Below are 20900 nucleotides of genomic sequence, written 5' to 3' on the forward strand. Positions count from 1 at the left end.
TTTTCTCATACCCTTTCTTTTTCTCTTCTTCTGAGACCCCTAGAATTTGAATGTTGGTGCATTTGATATTGTCTTTAGATCTCTGAGACTATCCTCAGTTCTTTTCATTCATTTACTTTATTCTGCTCCTCAGAAGTTATTTCCACCATTTTATCTTCCAGCTCACTGGTTCATTCTTCTGCTTCAGGTATTCTGCTATTGATTCCTTTTAGAGTATTTTTAATTTCAGTAATTGTGTTGTTTGTCTTTGTATGTTTATTCTTTAATTCTTCTAGGTCTTTGTTAATTGATTCTTGCATTTTCTCTATTTTGTTTTCAAGGTTTTTGATCATCTTTACTATCATTATTCTGAATTCTTTTTCAGATAGTTTGCCTATTTTCTCTTCATTTGTTTGAATTTCTGTGTTTCTAGTTTGCTCCTTCATTTGTGTAGTATTTCTCTGCCTTTTCATTATTTTTTTAACTTAATTGTGTTTGAGGTCTCCTTTTCCCAGACTTCAGTGTTGAATTCTTTCTTCCTGTTGGTTTCTACCCTGCTGTGGTTGGTCCAGTGGTTTGTGTAAGCTTCATATGGGGGGGTATGTGCTGAGTTTTTTGTTTGTTTGTTTTTCCTCTGATGGGCAAGGCTGAGTGAGGTGGTAATCCTGTCTGCTGATGATTGGGTTTGTATTTTTGTTTTGTTTGTTGTTTAGATGAGATGTACTGCACAGGGTGCAATAGGTGGTTGGGTGGTTGGGTCTTGTATTCAGGTGGTTTCCATTGTGTGAATTCTCACTATTTGATACTCTGGCAACCCATTCCAGTATTCTTGCCCAGAGAATCCCAGGGACGGGGGAGCCTGGTGGGCTGCCGTCTATGGGGTCACGCAGAGGCGGACACGACTGAAGCGACTTAGCAGCAGCAGCAGCAGCAGCAGGCTTAGTTCTCTGGTAATCTAGGGTCTTGGAGTCAGTGCTCTCACTCCAAAGACTCAGAGCTTGATCTCTGGTCAGGAACGAAGATTGTACAAGTGGTTCGTTATGGCATTAAGTGAGATTAAAACAAATACCCCAAAATGAGAAGCCAAAGATGAACCACAGACAAATGGCAGTTACAAAATCAGACAAATAATAATTAAAATAATGGAATATACACATATACATATATACCCATAAGCAAAACCAAAACAACAAAAATAAAGTACAGTAGATTGACCGGGTGAACAAAGGAAATAAAAAAATTATATTTACCAGTTAAGAACAAAGCTAACTAAAGCACAAACTGGAAAACAAAACTTAAGCAAGGTGCCAAGTGGAGAGTAAAGCAATGAAAACAGAACTAACAAATATGTTGAGAGGAAAGAAAAGAAAGAATAGATAAGCAAAGTTAAATAGAGGTAGATAAAGAAGATTTATGTATATTGGAGATTAACTGCAAGGGGAAAAGAACAGTAGGAAAGGCAAACAATGGAAAAAATGTAGAAGAAATATAATAGCATTAAAAAGTTAAAAGTTAAAATTATAAAAAAGAGAAAAGAAGAAAGGAAAAAAAAAAAGGAAAACGCCACAGAACTACAAAAGCCCAACCTAGAGGCAGAGGTGTATAACAACATTAAAAAGCTTGACTATATATATATACACACCCATTAGCAAAATCAAAACAGTCCAACAAAAATACAGTAGATTCACCTTGAAAACAAAGGAAACCAAAAATTATATATACCTGTTAAGAATAAAACTAATGTGTAGTCCTAAGATGGCTGAGGAATAGCATGGGGAAACCACTTTCTCCCCTACAAATTCATCAGAAGATCATTTGAATGCTGAGCAACTTCCACAAAACAACTTCTGAATGCTGGCGGAGGACACAAGGCACCCAGAAAGGCAGCCCATTCTCTTCAAAATGAGGTAGGACAGAATATAAAAGACTAAAGGGGAGACAAGAATTAGGGATGGAGACCTGTCCTTGGGAGGGAGTCGTGAAGGGGAAGAAGTTTCCAAACAGCAGGAAGCCCTCTCACTGGCGGGTATGTGGGGAGTTTTGGAATCTCAGAGGGCAACATAACCAGGAGGAAAAAAAACACAAACCCACAGAATACGTGCCTAATCGCAACTCCCAGTGGAGAAGTAGCCTAGACGCTCACGTCCGCCACCAGCAAGCAGGGGCTGGACAGGGAGGCACGGGTTGCATGCTTAGGGTAAGGACTGGGCCTGAATGCCCTGAGAACAACCTGAGGGAGCTAATGTGAGCTAGCAGCCCAAACTGTGGGATAGCCAGAGAGAGGAAAAAAAAAAAACAAACTGAACTTTCCCACGAGAATCCGTAGCTAAGGCCCAGCCTGGCCCACTCACGGAACAAAGGATTGAGTGAATACCAAAGGAGTGCTAGCCTGCTGCAGACCAGCCTCTCCCTCTGCCGGAGGCAGAGAGGCAGGTGTGGGACAGCCAGAGCCGGAAGGCAGGGGGCAATCTCAGCCCCAGAGATGGGCTTCCTCCAGCAAACTGTGAGAACAACAGCAATCTAAACAAAATGAAAAGGCAGAGAAATATTCAACAGGTAAAGGAACATGATAAATGCCCACCAAACCAAACCAAAGAGGAGGACACAGGCAGTCTACCTGGAAAAGAATTCAGAATAATGATAGTAAGGATGATCCAAAATCTTGAAAACAAAATGGAGTTACAGATAAATAGACTAGAGACAAGGATTGAGAGGATGCAAGAAATGTTTAACAAGGACCTAGAAGAAATAAAAAGAGAGTCAATCAATAATGAATAATGCAATAACTGAGATCAAAAGCACTCTGAAGGGAACCAACAGTAGAATAACTGAGGCACAAGACAGGATAAGTGAGGTGGAAGATAGAACATTGGAAAGAAATGAAGCAGAGAAGAAAAAATAATTAAATGAGAACAACCTCAGAGACCTCTGGGACAATGTTAAACACCCCAAAATTTGAATCATAGTCCCAGAAAAAGACAAAAAGAAAGGGCATGAGAAAATACTTGAGGATATAATAGTTGAAAACTTCCCTAAAATGGGGAAGGAAATAGCCACCCAAGTCCAAGAAACCCAGAGAGTCCCAAACAGGATAAATCCAAGGCAAAACACCCCAAGACACATTTTAATCAAATTAATGAAGGTCAAACACAAAGAGAAAATATTAAAAGCAACAATGTTCACTCCAGCACTGTTTACAAAAACTAGTACATGGAAGCAAACTAGATGTCGATCGGCAGACAAATGGATAAGAAAGCAGTGGTACATATACACAGTGGAATATTACTCAGCTATTAAAAAGATTGCATTTGAATCAGTTCTAATGAAGTGGATGAAACTGGAGCCTATTAGGAGTGAGGTAAGTCAGAAAGAAAAACACCAGTACAGTATATTGACGCATATATATGGAATTTAGAAAGGTGGTAACGATGAGCCTATATGAAAGACAGCAAAAGAGACACAGATATAAGGAACAGACTTTTGGACTGTGTGGGAGAAGGTGAGGGTGGGATGATTTGAGAGAACAGCATTGAAACATGGATGTATATTACCATATGTGAAATAGATCGCCAGTCCAGGTTCGATGCATGAGACAGGGTGCTCAGGATGGGGGACACATGTACGCCCATGGCTGATTCATGTCAATGTATGGCAAAAACCACTACAATATTATAAAGTAATTAGCCTCCAACTAAAATAAAACAAAACAGCACAAAACTAAAACACAAACCGGAAAATAAAACTAAAACAAGGTGCTAATTGGAGAACAGAGCAATGAAAATAAAACTAAGAAATATGTTATGAGGAAAGAATAGATATGCAGAGTTAAATAGAGACAGATAAAGAAGATTTATAAACATTAAAGATTAACTGCAAGGGAGAAAGCAGTAGGAAAAGCAAACAAAGGGATAAATGTAGAAAAAATAATAGGTTTAAAGAATTAAAATTTAAAAACAGAGAAAAGACAAAAAAAAAAAAAAAAAGAAAACTCCACAGAACTGCAAAAGCCCAATGTAGAGGAAGAGGTTTATTACAACTATAAAAAATGTGAGGAAAAAAAAGATCAAAGGCATAATTAGATTTCATCGTACCAATAAAATCGATAACTACAATAGAGGGGAAAAAATAAAAGGAAAAAAATTCCAGAAGAATCTACAGAACAAGTTGAAACATAAGAATAATAAATGTTTTTCTTGAGTCACTGCTGTCAGAGTCCTTTCCCTTGCTGGGAAGCACAGCCCACCTCACCTCCCTAGGATGCTCTCCAACACTATGCTATCTCTGGACCTGCTGTGGAGGCAGCTCAGATTCTAATCTGGTTCACTCCTGTCTGTTCTTGCCTCCAATGTCCACAGCTATCAGAACTAGTACGTTTTCTTTTATGGGAGATCTCAATGTCCTTTTATATATTCCATAGACACAGAGTCTGCCTAGTTGATTGTGTGGATTTAATCTGCAGCTTGTACAGCTGGTGGGAAGGTTTTGGGTTTTCTTCCTTAGACACCCTGCCCCTGGGTTTCAATTGTGGTTTTATTTCTACCTCTGCATGTGGGTTGTCCACTGGGGTTTGTTCCTGAGGCTGCCCTGGAGGACTTGGGTTTGCTCCTGTGAGGGCCCCGTGTGGAGGTGATGCACCTGTTTGGGTCACATGGGTTCTGGCAGCAGCAGGTACTCAGGGGAGTTACTGGCTAGGGCAGCAGGAAATACAGTGCTCTTGAAGGGTATGGCAACCAGTATTAGCCAATACGTTCCAGTATTCTTGCCTGGGGAGCCACCCTGACAGAGAAGCCTGGCAGGTCACAGTCGACAGGGTCGCAAAGTGTTGGACGTGACCGAAGCCACCCTGTGCACACAGATGCAAGACTTTTTTGCCTGTGGCAGCTCTGCCCCAGTGAGAGTTGAGTGTGAAGGTGGCGCAGCGGCTTGGCTTGCGGGGACCCTGGCGGCGCCAAGTGTGCGGGGACACGGACTGCCTCCTGCGCGGGAGTTATGGCCCCATCAGAGTCTTCTTTCAGGCCTTTTGTAGCTGGCCATCAGAAGGCCTCTTTGGCCAGTCTTTTTCCATTGCTCCACCCGTGCAGGCACTTAGAGGGCTCCCTCGCTCGGAGTCCTCCTCTGTTTGGTGTGTCAGGCACATAGAGGGCCCCCCTGGTTGAGGTCCTGCTCTGTAGATCCGCGCATCGGGCACTTAAAGGGGCCCCCCTGGGTGGGGTCCTACTCTGCAGTTCAGTGCCTCGGGTGTTTGATGGGCCAGCCTTTCTCTCCTTCAGCTGCCGATGCTGGCGTGTGGGGAGGGAGAGCCTGTGGTGCTGGCTCCACCCCCTACGCGTGACTCAGCAGTATCGCCTTGCTTCCATGGCTGCCCGGCGTTCCTCCACAGGCATTTCCCACCTGTCTCCCCCCTCACGTACGCTCTGTCTCTGCACAGTCAACAGCAGCCCTCGCCCTGAGGTTGCTCCACAATCTCTAAACTCCAGCTCCCAGCTGCTGCCCCTTCCAGGGGACCTGCATCCCTGTCCAGGGTATGTATGACTGCGGCAAGGACTGTCTGATTCTCATTCCGTTTAGGCTGCCACAGATCAGCTGTTTCACTCTCAGCCTTAAATGTTTCTCCTCTGACTCAGACAGTTGCCCCGATGTGGGGAGCAGACCCCTGCTTCAGTTCCCCCACCTGCAGAGGGCAGGTCCAGTCCTACTAACACTCCTGTTTTTCGCCCTAGTTCCTTTGTCCTGCTGAGTTTTGTGTGGTTCTGTGTATTCTTTTCCGCTGGTCAGGTCCTCCTGTCTGTTCTCCGCTGGTGTTCTGCATGCACGTCTGTGTCTGAAGGTGTGTTCCTGATGTATTCGTGGAGAGAGATGTGCTGTGTCCACCTACTCCTGCTCCATCTTGTTCCCCTTAAAAATTTTTAAATGTGGGCTGGAATCCATATTTTAGAGTTCCTTCTCTGCAGAAACCTCAGCTCTACTTTCCCCTGCTTTTCTGAGCTTCCTCCAGGAAATTTTTTTCAGGCAATGGGAAGAGTGGGAATTGAGGTTCTTCTGTAGCTTGTATTTCTTTGGATATTTCCACATTTGGATAATTAGTGTTTGGATAAAGTTTATTTTTTAGCATCTTTTTACACTCTTTAACTATCCTTACCCATGAGATTATACCTTTTCTCCAACCATTCTGAAAACATACAGGGCACTTTTTACTACATTATCCACCTTCAGTACCAGAGTTATTTTTCCAAAGACTCTCACTACTCACTTTATGGAAAGAATAAGGGTGAAACTGACAGGTTTGTTATTTTTCGTACTCCTTTAATGAAAGAGTTTTTAGTTTTAGGGTAGGATTTCTATTTCTTTTCTTTATGAAATACACTACCACTGTTTTTGCCATACTGATAATGATTGGCTGCTTTCTACATGACTCTATGTATAATAAATGCCTTTACATTATCTAAAGTTAGAATCAATATTTTGCTTAGTTGTGTCCGACTCTGAGACCCCATGGACTATACAGCCCTTGGAATTCTCCAGGCCAGAATACTAGCTGTTCCCTTCTCCAGGGGATCTTCCCAGCCCAGGGATTGAATCCAGGTCTCCCAGCATTGCAGGCAGATTCTTTATCAGATGAGCCATAGGGAAGCACATATAAAAGATAACTTCACATTATCTAAAATTAGAATCAAGTTTTTAGTATCTCTTTCTAAACTTTAACAAGCTAAACAATTTAAACAGACTAAAGCAGTGCTGCAGAAACAGCAGATTGTGAATAGATGATGAGTTTGAGCGTACCTTCCTTGGATAGGCAACATGTAAAGTGCTGAGATGTTACTAGCAGAGAATATTTGAGTGTGATGCCCTTTTAAATTTGTAAGTTCCAACAAATCCTGGGGGAGAACAGTTGCCTGATTTTAAGCATCAGTGCTTGGAAATATGCTATTTGGTCTTCATTTTTAACCCTTTTGTATGTTTTCATAATTTCCTAGATTTTGAGATCAAACTTTTATTCTATTACAAGTCTGTCTAATCAAACAGTAGGAGAAATGATGAATCATATTTAAAAATATGTTCTTCCTAAAACATAAAAATATGTTTTAGATTACTAGAGGAAAGATAGGCATCTCTCACATTAGCCTTTTGTACCCCAGTGCGACCCCAAAATAACCACCACGTGATCCATTGTAAAAGGTCAGCAGGAGGTCCCTGTTGTGCATTTTGTCCTGGATTGGTGATGTCTTTAGAGGCAATAATTTTGAATACTACCCTTTTCTGTATTCTCATATGTGCATTTTATTGTTAGACTCAGCATGTACTGAGTTTAGATCTAATACTTTATATCTTTGTCCACCCTGTCCCTCACACTTGGAGTTCCTTCCCTGTCCATATCACTTGTTAGGCTTTAAGACCTACTTCATAATACGTGTCTGTAAGATCACCTTGATTTTTCACCATTGCCTTATGTGCTCTGAATTTCTGTTATACTTCATATTGCACAATTTATCACTTTTAAGTGTGATATTCATATTTTAAGCATATACAAGCACCATGAAGGCAAAAGTTGTGTCTTAAATCCTACCACACACACAGTACCTGTGGCATTTTGTAAAGCCTGCTTCTGTGGTCTTTATAGCTCATATGTGATAGATACTGAGTGGATACTTATTTATTCTTGGAGTAATCTCTGGATTTGTGGTTCTATTTTTTTTTTTAATTTATTTTTAATTGGAGGATAATTGCTATACAGTGTTGTGTTGGCATTTGCTGTACAGCATGTGAATCAGCTGTAAGTGTACGTATATCCTTTCTTTCCTGAAGACTGGATTTGTGGTTCTTAAAAGTTAGGTTTACAGGCTATTAGGCAGTCACTTATCCAGAAGTTCAATGGGCAGTTCAAGGGGTTTGGTAGAATACTAGACAGTTTGTCTGTACTAAATTGTTTGCATTTTCTTCTTTATGAAAATAATTGATTAATTTTTAATATCATGGTTAACATGATGCAGTTAAACTTAAGTCAGTAGTTTAAAACACTGCCTGAAAGTCTGTTAGTTTTGCTAAGAGAAGGATTGAAAGCTTCTCCGAAAAGATTATTCTTACATATTAAGAGAACAATTCTGTTTCTTTTTCAGAAAGGAACGTTTTGGCTTCTTGAATAGGCTGAAGCTCACTAAAAATGTTAAAAGTTATCAAGTTGAATTTCTACAGTTAGAATATATTTAAAATGTGTTCTTTATAACTTAAAATTTTTTAAAACCAAAGTTATGTGTAGTCTAAGAAAAGAAGGAAATCCATGGAGGCACAGCACTGCTGTCCAATATATCATTGGCTTTGTTACTAATGAGATTCCAGCAGATTGATAATGCCAGAGGCCTTGGAGAGTTAAGATTCTAGAGCGAAGGCTGGTAAAATGTGTTGTTCTAAATGGCATAACCACTAAACATGAATAACTTAAAGTCAGATGAGAAAAACTTATTAAAAGAGAAAACAAAGTAAAAAGCTCAACCCTTCTAGTAACCAACTCTGTTTGCTTGATAGGAATATTGGATTTCAGTACTCCATTTTCTTCTCTAGCACACACACACACACACACACATGACTTTGCGACTGAAAAAAAATGTACATATACATTTTAAAACCTGATGTTTGGTTCCTAAATAAGAATCAACTTAAAAACCTTTTTTTAGAAATTTTCAAGCATAAATAGAAAATAAAGTAGGAATTTTAACTCCCATATACTCAGCTGCATCTTCAGTAATTACCTGCAGTGTCTAATCTTCTTTCATCCACATTCCTACCTGCTTCCTACCTGCTATATTATTTTAAAGCAAATCCTATATCTTTTCAGTTCATTTGTAAATATTTTAGTAACAGTGTATCTCTTAAAGATAAGAGCTCAGTTTTTAAACATAATCAGAATACCTTAAAAGTAGCATTTCTTAAGTATCAGATAATATTCAGAAAGTGTTCAAATTTAACCTAGTCATTCATTGGTAGACATTGTGATATTAAGATTGACCTGTTGGGTCAGGTGTTATCAGCCTTGCATTAATGGTTTTGTGCTGTACTTACTCAGTCATGTCCGACTGTGCAACCCCATGGACTGTAGCCCACCAGGCTCCTCTGTCCATGGGGATTCTCCAGGCAAGAATATTGGAGTGAATTGCCATGGCCTCCTCCAGGGGTCTTCCCAGCCCAGGGATTGAAGCCAGGACTCCCGCATAGCAGGCAGGTTCTTAACCAGCTGAGCTACCAGGAAAGCTCCATTAGTGGTTTTAGTAGCTATTTAGTATTGTCTTTTTCCATTATTTCATTAGGGGTTACGGAACAGTGATAATGTAATTTTAATCTTGAGATAGCCAACGTTCAAATTTCTCTAATTGTCTTATAGCATTTTTTATTTTAAATTTATTTTTTAATAATTTGAAGTTATCTTTATTTTATCCTTACTCTTTTTAAAATTTATTTATTTTTTAATTGAAGGATAATTGCTTTACAGAATTTTGTTGGTTTCTGCCAGACATCAACATGAATCAGCCATAGGTATACCAACTATGTAAGAATCAGTATCCTAATAAGGTCTCTACACTGCAATTGGATAACATTCAGCCTCTTTTTAATCTGTGTGGTCCCCCTTTTCTCCCTCTCTGTAGTTTATTTCTTGAAGAATTGGGATTGTTAGATTCTCCATTTGAATTTGCTGATTGCATCTCAGTGTTTCGTTTAACATTGTTTTTCTATAAATAGGTAATTAGAAATAGAGTCTTGAATCAGATTCATGTTCAGTTTTTTTAACAGGAATATTTAGAATCAATGTTGTGTCCTTCAGGCACACAGTATATAGTTCTTCCATTTTTTGTGAGCACATTGTAGCCTTTGCAGTCTGTTGTCCACAATGGCTGTTAAGAATGTGCTTGATTTCTTGAACCTATCTTTTCTTGGAAATCTGTTTCTTTTCCGCCTCTGGGAATTTTTAAGATTTTTTTTTAAACTCTTGAGTTCTGATATTTCACAGAATGTGTCTTAGGTGTTATGCTCCTGGGAGACCCTTTGAGTGTGAAGGCCTTCTTCATTTCATATCAATTTTCTTCTCTTATTTCTTCATTTTCCTTCTTCATTCCCTCTCTTCTTGCTTTCCGACCTGTTCTGTTGCTTCAAGTTTCTGCTCAGCTGTTACTGTATCAGATCAAAATGCTGACTGTATGAAAGCTTTCTGCTGCTGTCATTGTTTTTTAATTGGAGTATAATCGCTTTACAGTGTTGTGTAGTTTCTGCTGTACAATGAAATGAACCAGGTATGAGTGCACATATATCCCGTCCCTCCTGACCTCCCTTTCACGCCGACTCCCACCCCTGTCCCACCCTCTCGGCCGTCAGAGAGCACTGAACTGAGCTCCCTGGGCGATGCCGCGGGCGCTCGCTAGGTACACGTGCTAGTGTGCACACGTCAGTTCTGGTCTCCTCATTTGCCTACACCCGCTATCTGCTGTGTCCACATGTCCATCCTCTACGTCTGCGTCTCTTTTCCTGCCCTGCAAGTAGATTCATCTGAACTGTTTTTCTAGATTCCACGTATATGCGTTAATAACGGCATTTACGTGTCTATTTACTCCTTAGTTCCCTTTGTATGACAGGCTCTAGGTCCATCCATATCTCTACAAATGACTCAGTTTCATTCCTTTTTATGGCCGAGTAATATTCCATTGTATATATATACCACATCTTCTTTATCCAGTCATCTGTTTATGGACATTTAGGTTGCTTCCATGTCCTAACCGTTGTAAATTTTGCTGCAGTGAATTTTGGGGTATGTGTGTCTTTTTGAATTATGGTTTTCTCAGGGTATATGCCCGTAGTGGGATTGCTGGATCGTATGGTAGTTCTATATTTAGTTTTAAAAGGAGCCACCATACTGTTCTTTATAGTGGCTGTTTTGATTTGCATTTCTTGAGTACTTAGTGGTGTTGAGGCACCACTTTTCATGTGCCTCTTGCCCTTCATGTGCCTTTCACATCTTTTCATGTGCCTCTTGGTCATCCTTGTCTTCTTTGGAGAAATGTCCATTTAGCTCCACTGCCTTTTTGATTGAGTGTGTGTGTGTGATATTGAGCTGCATATGCTGCTTTATTATTTCCATAGTACCTTATGTTGGTTTATAATGTCTTTCGAATGACTTAATGGTAAGGCAGGGACTTTTTAAAATTCACTGCTGTTTTCTCAGTGTTTAAAGCAATGTCTTATACATAGTAGGTGCTCAGTAGTTGTTGAAATAATTAGGTTGTTGGACTTGTGGGTCATCCCCATTTCTTGACTTCTATTGCATATTTTAAATATATTTTTATTTATTTTGTTCATTTTGAAAGTTTTTTTAAGTCTGTATTGAATTTGTTATAATATTGCTTCTGTTTTATGTGACTTGTGGGGGGGGCGGGCAGGAAGCATGTGGGATTTTAGCTCCCTGACCCAGGATTGAAGCCACACCCTCTGCATTGGAAGGTGAAGTCCCAACTACTGGACTGCCAGGGAAGTCCCTGAAAGTTTTTTATTTTTTAAAAAATATTATCTTCCAATAATCATCGACTGTTTGCTCTTGATAATTGTAATGTTAAATTTTAGTATTTCTTTTCTCTGGTCATTTTTCATTGCATTCTGTACTTGTTTTATAGTTGCAGATCTACTTCAGGCTCCGTAAGGATACTAACTAGACTTCCCAACCCCTTGTTCTCCTCTAGTAGAATATATTTTGATCTCCACCTTTTCTTTGTCTTCCTTTGTTCATCTTGGTCCTTCATTTATTTTAGTTTTTCTAGTAGCCAGTTTGGGCTTCTTCAGTAACTGTTTAGTTATATTTTGCTACCAGATCTCTTTAATGTAAGTACATGGGGTAGGCCTCCCAGTAGAGTGCTTGGGCCTGTGGCAAGGAAGGGGAGGATAAGAAAGGTTCATTTGGCTCAGCTTTTCAGAGTGAGTTTAATTTTCTCACTCTTTGTTCCAAAGCCATCTCTTCCTTACTTCCAAGACTCTGAGAGGGAATTACAGCTTCCTGTGGTGTCTTTGGCTATGGCTTTGCTTTGCTTTTATTTTTGTGTCAATTTCATACTACTTACTTACGTTTTATAAAACTCCAGCAAAATTTCTTTCTAAATGATACCCTTTCTTGTTATCTAATATTATAACTTCTTTAAAAAATTCTTACAAAATTGTATTCTTAGAAATGGTTGAAGAAATACATATGTTCATAGAGGGGAATTGGAAAACTCATTTTCTTCTCTTCCTCTTCTACTCGTACTCCCCTCTCTGGAAGGAAGCCATTATTAACAACTCTTTAGGTTACTTTTTTGACTTAACAGTTTGTCTTGATCATTTTTGCGTCTTGTCAATTTATTATTTTTTTTTTGGCAGATAGGTGAAATTCCTTTTTTTTTTAAAACTAATGAGTAAAAAATAATATCTTAATGTTTTAATTTGTATTTCCCTGATTAGAAATTATGTTGAGTATTTTTCATATATTTACTGAACTTTTGTATTTCATACTCTGTGAAATGCTAGACCCATTCCTATCCTTTATCTGTGTTTTTACTTGTTTCTAACAATACCCAGACATTGTATATGTTTTTACATTTGTTTTCTTAAAAAATGTATTTTGCTAATATTTTCTTATAAGTTTGCCCTGTCTTATAATTTTATCTGTAGTCTATATTTTCTTTCTCAGAAGTCTCACATTTTTTTAGCTTTATTTGTTGATTTTTTTTTCCCCCTTTGTGGAGTCTCTGTTTTGTGCTTTCCTTAGGAAGGACTGATGTTTGTTAGTTTCACCCTCAGTTAATTCACAGTTTTTAGCTATTATTTTTAAGTATCTGCTCTTCTGTCAACTTCAGTGGATCCTTGATGGGGAAGGGAATTAGATATGTTTGCTCAATTTCCCATCTTTAGCAGAAATTCAGACAGATATTTAATTATTCCCTGTACTAGGGTTTGTCTCTTGGCTTAATTTAATAACTCATTATCAAAAAGTTTCACAGGCATGTAGTCACTCATAACATAGATACGGTTTCATTTTATGCATTAAAAGTATTCTGATAAGTTGAATTATTTGCACATGGAATACTACAGGCCCTATCAAGGTTTAAACATGGTAGCATAACCTAAAAGTCTTTTTTATTTTTATTACTCAAAATGTTTAAAAACTCTTCTAATTTTACTTTCATTGGGTAATTAAAACTTATTATAGCAGAAAGCAAATCTAAAACAAAATATTTTCCTTTATCGAGCTTAGGGAATCTCTGTAGCTCTCAAGCATTGAAAATTGTTATAGATGATAGTAAAAGTACAAGTATTGTATTTTAGCTTTTTGTATTATGTTGTATGTTCCCTTTTTAAAATACTGAAACTCCATTAAATTTTAAAGTGATTGGGTCTTTCATAGTTATAATTTTTCTCCTTGTCAGTAAAATATGTAAAGAGTGGTAGGTGTTCTATTTAGTTGCCAAATATTTTCCCTTTATGGTTTTATCCCATGTTTGTGTTGTTGTTGTTGTTCAATTGCAAAGTCCTGCCTGGCTCTTTGTGACCTTATGGACTGCAGCACTCCAGGCTTCCCTGTCCTTCACTATCTCCCAGAGTTTGCTTAAACTCATGTCCATTGAGGGCTTCCCTGATAGCTCAGTTAGTAAAGAATCCGCCTGCAATGTGGGAGACCTGGGTTTGATTCCTGGGTTGGGAAGATCCCCTGGAGAAGGGTAAGGCTACCCACTCCAGTTTCCTGGCCTAGAGAATTCCATGCACTGTATAGCCCATGGGGTTGCAAAGAGTCAGTACAGAGTTTGACTAGGGTATGATTCAGGTTGGTAGGAAAGAAGATAGCAGGAAAACAAAAGAAAAGTTGAACATACACAGATCAGAAGAAAATGGAATAGAATTTATATTTGTGAGTAGTTGGCTAGCGGATTAACCATAATAGATGAATGCTCAATAAGTCCTTGAACTCTTTATTGCTTTTTCATTGAAAAATATCAATATTTTAACTCTTTGTCTTCCTCTAACTTTTGCTTAGCCAAGTTCTTAAACTCTTTTGTCCTTTCCCTTAGGTTATTTGGTTCATTTCTTCAATTATATTGCTTTTCTCTAAAATTCTCTAAATGGTATTTAGTATTTTAGGGGCCACTCATGTTACTAGATTATATAAAGGAGCAGAATTAATGTAGTTAATTCTGTAATGTCTCTTGTTTCTTTGTATATATATATTTAAAGTATTTTAATCTTTATATATTTTTATTTATTTGGCTATGTGCCAAGTCTTAGTTTTTATTTATTTGACCGTGCTGGGCCTTAGTTGCAGAATGTAGGATCTAGTTCCCTGACCAGGGATCGAACCTAGTTCCCCTGCATTGAGAACATGGGGTTTTAGCCACTGGACCACCAGGGAAGTCCCTCTTTGTGTATATTTTAAAGTTACTTTGTTTTACTTTTAAAAACTTTAACTTTATTGGAGTGTAGTGGGTTTATGGTTGTTTTAGTTTCAGGTGTGCAGCAGAATTGGCTCAGTTATGAATGTGTTTACATATATTCATTCTTTTTTAGATTCTTTTTCATTTAGGTTATCACAGAATGTTGGGTAGAATTTCCTCTGCTACACAGTAGGTCCTTGTTGGTTATCTGTCTTATATATGGTAGTGTATGTGTGTTCATTACAAGGTCCTGAATTCTCTCTCCCCTCCAAGTTTTCCCTTGGAAAACAAGCAGGTAACCATCTGCTTGTTTTGATGTATGTAAGTCTTTTCCTGTTTTGTAGGTCAGTTCTTTGTATCTTTTTTAAAAAAATTAGATTCCACATATGAGTGATACTATATGATATTTATTTTTCTCTCTCTGACTTACTTCACATTAGTATGATAATCTCTAGGTCCATCCAGTCAGTTCAGTTCATTCACTCAGTCGTGTCTGACTCTGCGACCCCATGGACTGCAGCACATCAGGCCTCCCTGTCCATCGCCAGCTCCTGGAGTTTACTCAAATTCGTGTCCTTTGAGTCTATGATGCCATCCAGCCATCTCATCCTATGTCATCCCCTTCTCCTTCTGCCTTCAATGTTTCCCAGCATCAGGGTCTTTTCAAATGATTCAGTTCTTCACATCAGGTGGCCAAAGTATTGGAGCTTCAGCTTCAGCATCAGTGAATACTCAGGGCTGATCTCCTTTAGGATGGACTGGTTGGATCTCCTTGCAGTCCAAGGGACTCTCAAGAGTCTTCTCCAGCACCACAGTTCAAAAGCATCAATTCTTTGGTGCTCAGCTTTCTTTATAATCCAACTCTCACATTCCATGCATGACTACTGGAGAAACCATACTTTGACGAGACAGACCTTTGTTGGTAAAGTGATGTCTCTGCTTTTTAATATGCTCTCTAGGTTAGTCATAACTTTTCTTCCAAGGAGCAAGCATCTTTTAATTTCATGGCTGCAGTCACCATCTGCAGTGATTTTGGTGCTCCCCAAAATAAAGTCTGTCACTGTTTCCATTGTTTTCCCTTCTATTTGCCATGAAGTGATGGGACCAGATGCCATGATCTTAGTTTTCTGAATGCTGAGCTTTAAGCCAACCTTTTCACTCTCCTCTTTCACTTATGTCAACAGGTTCTTTAGTTCCTCTTCGCTTTCTGCCATAAGGGTGGTGTCATCTGCATATCTGAGGTTATTGATATTTCTCCCAGCTATCTTGATTCCACTTGTGCTTCCTCCAGCCCAGCGTTTCTCATGATGTACTCTGCATATAAGTTAAATAAGCAGGGTGACAATATACAGGCTTGATGTACTGCTTTCCCGATTTGGAACCAGTCTGTTGTTCCATGTCCAGTTCTAACTGTTGCTTCCTGACCTGCATACAGGTTTCTCAAGAGGCAGGTCAGGTGGTCTGGTATTCCCGTCTCTTGAATAATTTTTCATAGTTTATAGTGGTCCACACAGTCAAAGGCTTTGGTGTAGTCAATAAAGCAGAAGTAGATGTTTTTCTGAAACTTTTGCTTTTTCAATGATCCAACAGATGTTGGCAATTTGATCTCTGGTTCCTCTGCCTTTTCTAAATCCAGCTTGAACATCTGGAAGTTCATGGTTTATGTACTGTTGAAACCTGGCTTGGAGAATGTTGAGCATTACTTTACTAGCATGTGAGTTGAGTGCAATTGTGCAGTAGTTTGAGCATTCTTTGGCATTGCCTTTCTTTGGGATTGGAATGAAAACTGATCTTTTCCAGTCCTGTGGACACTGCTGAGTTTTCCAAATTTGCTGGCATATCGAGTGCAGCACTTTCACAGCGTCATCTTTTAGGATTTGAAATAGCTCAACTGGAATTCCATTCCTTCCACTAGCTTTGTTCATAGTGATGCTTCCTAAGGCCCGCTTGACTTCACCTTCCAGGATGTCTGGCTCTAGGTGAGTGATCACACCATCGTGATTATCTGGGTTGTGAAGATCTTTTTTTGTACAGTTCTGTGTATTCTTGCCACCTCTTCTTAGTTTCTTCTGCTTCTGTTAGGTCCATACCATTTCTGTCCTTTATTGAGCCCATTTTTGCATGTAATATTCCCTTGGTATGTTGAAGGATCTCTAGACTTTCCCATTCTATTGTTTTCCTCTGTTTCTTTGCACTGGTCACCGTGGAAGGCTTGCTTATCTCTTCTTGCTATTCTTTGGAAGTTTGCATTCAAATAGGTATATCTTTTCTTTTTTCCTTTGCCTTTCGCTTCTGTTCTATTCACAGCTATTTGTGAGGCCTCCTCAGACAGCCATTTTGCCTCTTTGCATTTCTTTTCCTTGGGGTTGGTCTTGATCCCTGTCTCCTGTACAATGAAATGAACCTCCGTCCATAGTTCATCAGGCACTGTGTCTATCAGATCTAATCCCTTGAATTTATTTGTCACTTCCGCTGTATAATCATTAAGGGATTATATTTAGGTCATACCTGAATGGTCTAGTGGTTTTCCCTACTTTCTTCAATTTCAGTCTGAATATGGCAATAAAGAGTTCATGATTTGAGCCACAGTCATCTCCCAGTCTTGTTTTTGCTGACTGTATAGAACTTTTCCCTCTTTGGCTGTAAAGAATATAATCAGTCTGATTTCCGTATTGACCATCTGGTGATGTCCATGTGTAGCGTCTTCTCTTGTGTTGTTGAAAGAGGGTGTTTGCTATGACCAGTGCATTCTCTTGGCAAAACTCTTATTAGCCTTTTCCCTGCTTTGTATTGTACTCCAAGGCCAAATTTGCCTGTTACTCCAGGTATTTCTTGACTTCCTACTTTTGCATTCCAGTTGCCTGTAATGAAAAGGACATCTTTTTTGGGTGTTATCCATGTTGCTGCAAATAATGTTGTTTCATTCTTTGTTATGGCTGAGCAATATTATGTTGTATATATGTACATGTCTAAGTTACTTTAGTTATTTTGCTGCCTTATAACTTCAGTAATTGGTCTAATTTTATGCTTCCTCCTTCCCCCAGCGATTTTTTGTAGTCATGTTTTTAACAGTTAATAGTATGAATTCTTAATATTTTAAATTATATTTGTATTATTTTACCTCAAACCCCCATGTCTTTTATTTTTCTTGGTGGATTTCAATGACTTTACTTTAGCATCATGCATACATTGAAACTGTTTTTATTTCTCTTAGAGGAGTACAGATAATTTCCCTGAGATTGTTTTGTTACTCTCAGACTCCTAAGCCTGTATAAAAGCGTGAAAATGCTCCTTTGTAGAATTCTGTTACAATTTAAATGGGTTCTCACTCCCCTGAACACACTTGTGCACAGATGTGCATGTGTGCGCATGCACACTCACACACTTAACTTTCACATATGCAGAGCTCGGGGGGTCCAGAAGGACTGAACCATGACTGCACTGATATTTTGAGGACTTAGAATAAGGCACATTAGGTTAAGGTTACTGGTTTAGAAAGAATGTACAAGTTTTACCCCTTCTGATTGTAGGATCATGAAGTGAAGTCGCTCAGTCGTGTCTGACTCTTTGCGACCCTGTGGACTATAGCCCACCAGGCTCTTCCATCCATGGGATTCTTCAGGGAAGAATACTGGAGTGGGTTGCCATTTCCTTCTCCAGGGACTCTTCCTGACCCTGGGTTCGAACCCAGGTCTCCCGCATTGCAGGCAGATGCTTTAACCTCTGAGCCACCAGTGATCATAATTGGTAAAAAAAAGACCTTACAATTTTCTGATACTGAGGATGAGAGTGAATTATCTTTGAAAATGCATTCTTGTGTTTGCAAACTGTATCTAAAAAATGAGTCAGTAGAATGAAGAAAGTTAAAAACTAGTGAAACAACAAAGTATGATTTTAGACCTTTAAATAGTTTGTCAGGTTACATTGTATAGGTCACTGTCTTGTTTTCACATTTGTGAAGTACTTATGCTGAATTACTTCAATTATACAGATTCTACATTCTGTATTATACAATTACACAGATTCTACAAAGCTTTGGCCTCTTCAGTGCAGGTGTAATGGGCAGATGGGACTTGTGAGCGCTTTTACCTATACTGTGCTATAGAGAACTCAGTCACTTGGATTTCGATAATTTTAAGTGTAAACAGAGAACAGCAAATTCATAGAGAACTGTTTCTTCTTTGAGGACTATGCATACTACTGTTTCTGATTTAAAAAAAAGCAAAGCAAGCTCCACCTCTGCTCTTTAAGAACATTTGAAACAAACCCATAGAAAATATAAATGAAAAAAGTTTTTCATTAAGATTTTTCTCCTTTGAAACGTTGGGAGTGTGTGTATAAACATTTTGATCCTGAATCTTTAGTGCTGATAACTTTATGAACTTGTTGTTGTTTAGTCCATTAAGTCATATCTGACTCTCTTGCAACCCCATGGACTATAGCCCACCGAGGCTCGTCTCTCCATGGGATTTCCCAGGCGAGAAGACTGGAGTGGGTTGTCATTTCCTCCTTCTTGGGATCTTAAGTTTATGGCAGAGGATCTCTTTCGCTGTGGCTGCTTTTTGAGTAGCTTATATGAATAGGCTTAGAGAGTGATCTGAATTAAGTGAGAGTGTATAGCTCAGTAGATCTTAGCTGTTTCAGAAATGTTTGAAAGAGGGGGAAAGAAAGGATGAACATAATATACTTTCACTTACAAATACTTTTACACACCCACATATATCCCTGTAGTCTTTTTTGAGAGCAAATATAGGCTGATGATTTGCCATGTAAACATCTACAGGATCTACTAAAATAGATTCTCCCCTTATTTAATGAAAATATCTTTTAAGTTTTGCTCATTTTTTATTTAGATTCAAAGCAAACTAATTTCATAAAAATGCAACTGCTTCAACATTTGTGACTTAATGTATAAGGGATTCTATAGTTGTTGATCCGTTATACGTTGACCCGTAAAGTAATATGTGAACTTCAATTATAATACTAGAAAACTGTTGCCAATAAAGAGTTTCTGGTGAAAAAATTTTAGTAGAGCAGGATTTACTGACTTCTTACTTATTTTTCATTGGCTACTTTCATTGGCTAGTAGGAAATTCTTTTGGATTATTATCCAGCTGACAAATATATTAAGTGAAAGATAAGTGATACCTGAATCTTATGGGGAGAAAAAAGGAAAACAGTTTAAAATATTGCCATTTTATATCTTTTTGTATAGACAGCTTACTATGTAAAATTAGGCTTTGGGGACATCCTAAGACAATCTACCTTAATTTTTACAGGAGAGCACCTCTGAGAAGGTAAGGGATTTTCCCAAAATCATATGATTAAAAGCAGACTAAGGATTAGAATTCAGGTATTCCAACTTTGAGACTCTCCCTTTCTCCCCAGTCATCCATTCCATTCTGCTCTTCATTCATTATCAGGCAACATCTTCTAGTCTGAAAAACCAAATCACATTTTTCTAAAAGCTTATATTTTAAAATCTTTTAAACAGGCTGCGTATTTTCACTCAAAATCAGTGACTAGAGATTTAGAATTCTAGAGTAAAGCCTGTTCGGCATGAAAATTAACTTTTAGACTAGGAACAACTTAGTAGCACTTTTTTTCTTAAATTTGTTTTGTCTCACATTAGAATACTTAGATGGAAAGCATTATTTATACAAAAGGCTCAATTCATTTTTTTCTGTAGCTATATGGAAATATTTTTTGCTCTGGAAAGATATATAAAATATTCCTTGGCATTAAATGATTAAAATTGGAACTTTTTTTAAAAACTTCTATTTGTGGACACATAATTTGTTAGTTCATTTTCTACTTTAACTTTGGAATGGAAGTAGCTTTTGAATAATTAGGATGTAGGAGAATCAGTTAAGGTCAGTAAATCATTTATTTTAAAATCCATGGAGCAGAATTTTTATACGTTATATTATCAGAATTTTCCATCTGTCAGTCTATGTTTTGTAAATGTTTTCCCCACCACAGGAAAATTAACAAAGCTAACAATTGGGGGATCATTACTTTCTTTTTAAAAGACATATCAGGAATTTAAAATATAAATAAATTGGAGGTATAGAGGAGCACTCAAAGTTGTAACTAACTTGTGGACTTTAGTAATGGTACAAGACCATAGAGGTTGAGGGCTACAATCTGTGTTTATATGCACGATCTTAGCATCAGTTACAGAAGTCTTATAACAAATGCATTTTAAAAAGTTATAGCTTACTAACTTCATTAATTAAAATCCTCATGATGAGGATATTTTATCGTAGAAAGTAGCCTTAGGCATTCTCCTTTAATTTATTGATTTAGAACAAAGTGTTTGAAAAAGCATATGAAAAGATTTGGAATGGTGTCCAGCTTACTGATGATATTTTTCTGTTTTTATAGTTTATAAGGCCGAGTACTTTAAGCTCCTTTTTGAATGGAATTTTACTTCAGTAATAAGTAGTATTCTGTCCAAAAGGTGTCAACATTTTGTAATGTCGAGGCTTC

General features: G+C 38.2%; 1 protein-coding gene across 1 annotated transcript in view; it reads left to right on the forward strand.

The window, feature by feature from the left end:
- CAAP1 (caspase activity and apoptosis inhibitor 1) overlaps positions 1-20900 on the forward strand; it is a 64121-nt gene that overhangs the window by 41366 nt on the left and 1855 nt on the right. The gene's annotated exons all lie outside the window — the stretch shown is intronic.

The sequence above is a fragment of the Muntiacus reevesi genome, chromosome 17 (genome assembly GCF_963930625.1).
Source record: "Muntiacus reevesi chromosome 17, mMunRee1.1, whole genome shotgun sequence".
NCBI lineage: Eukaryota > Metazoa > Chordata > Mammalia > Artiodactyla > Cervidae > Muntiacus > Muntiacus reevesi.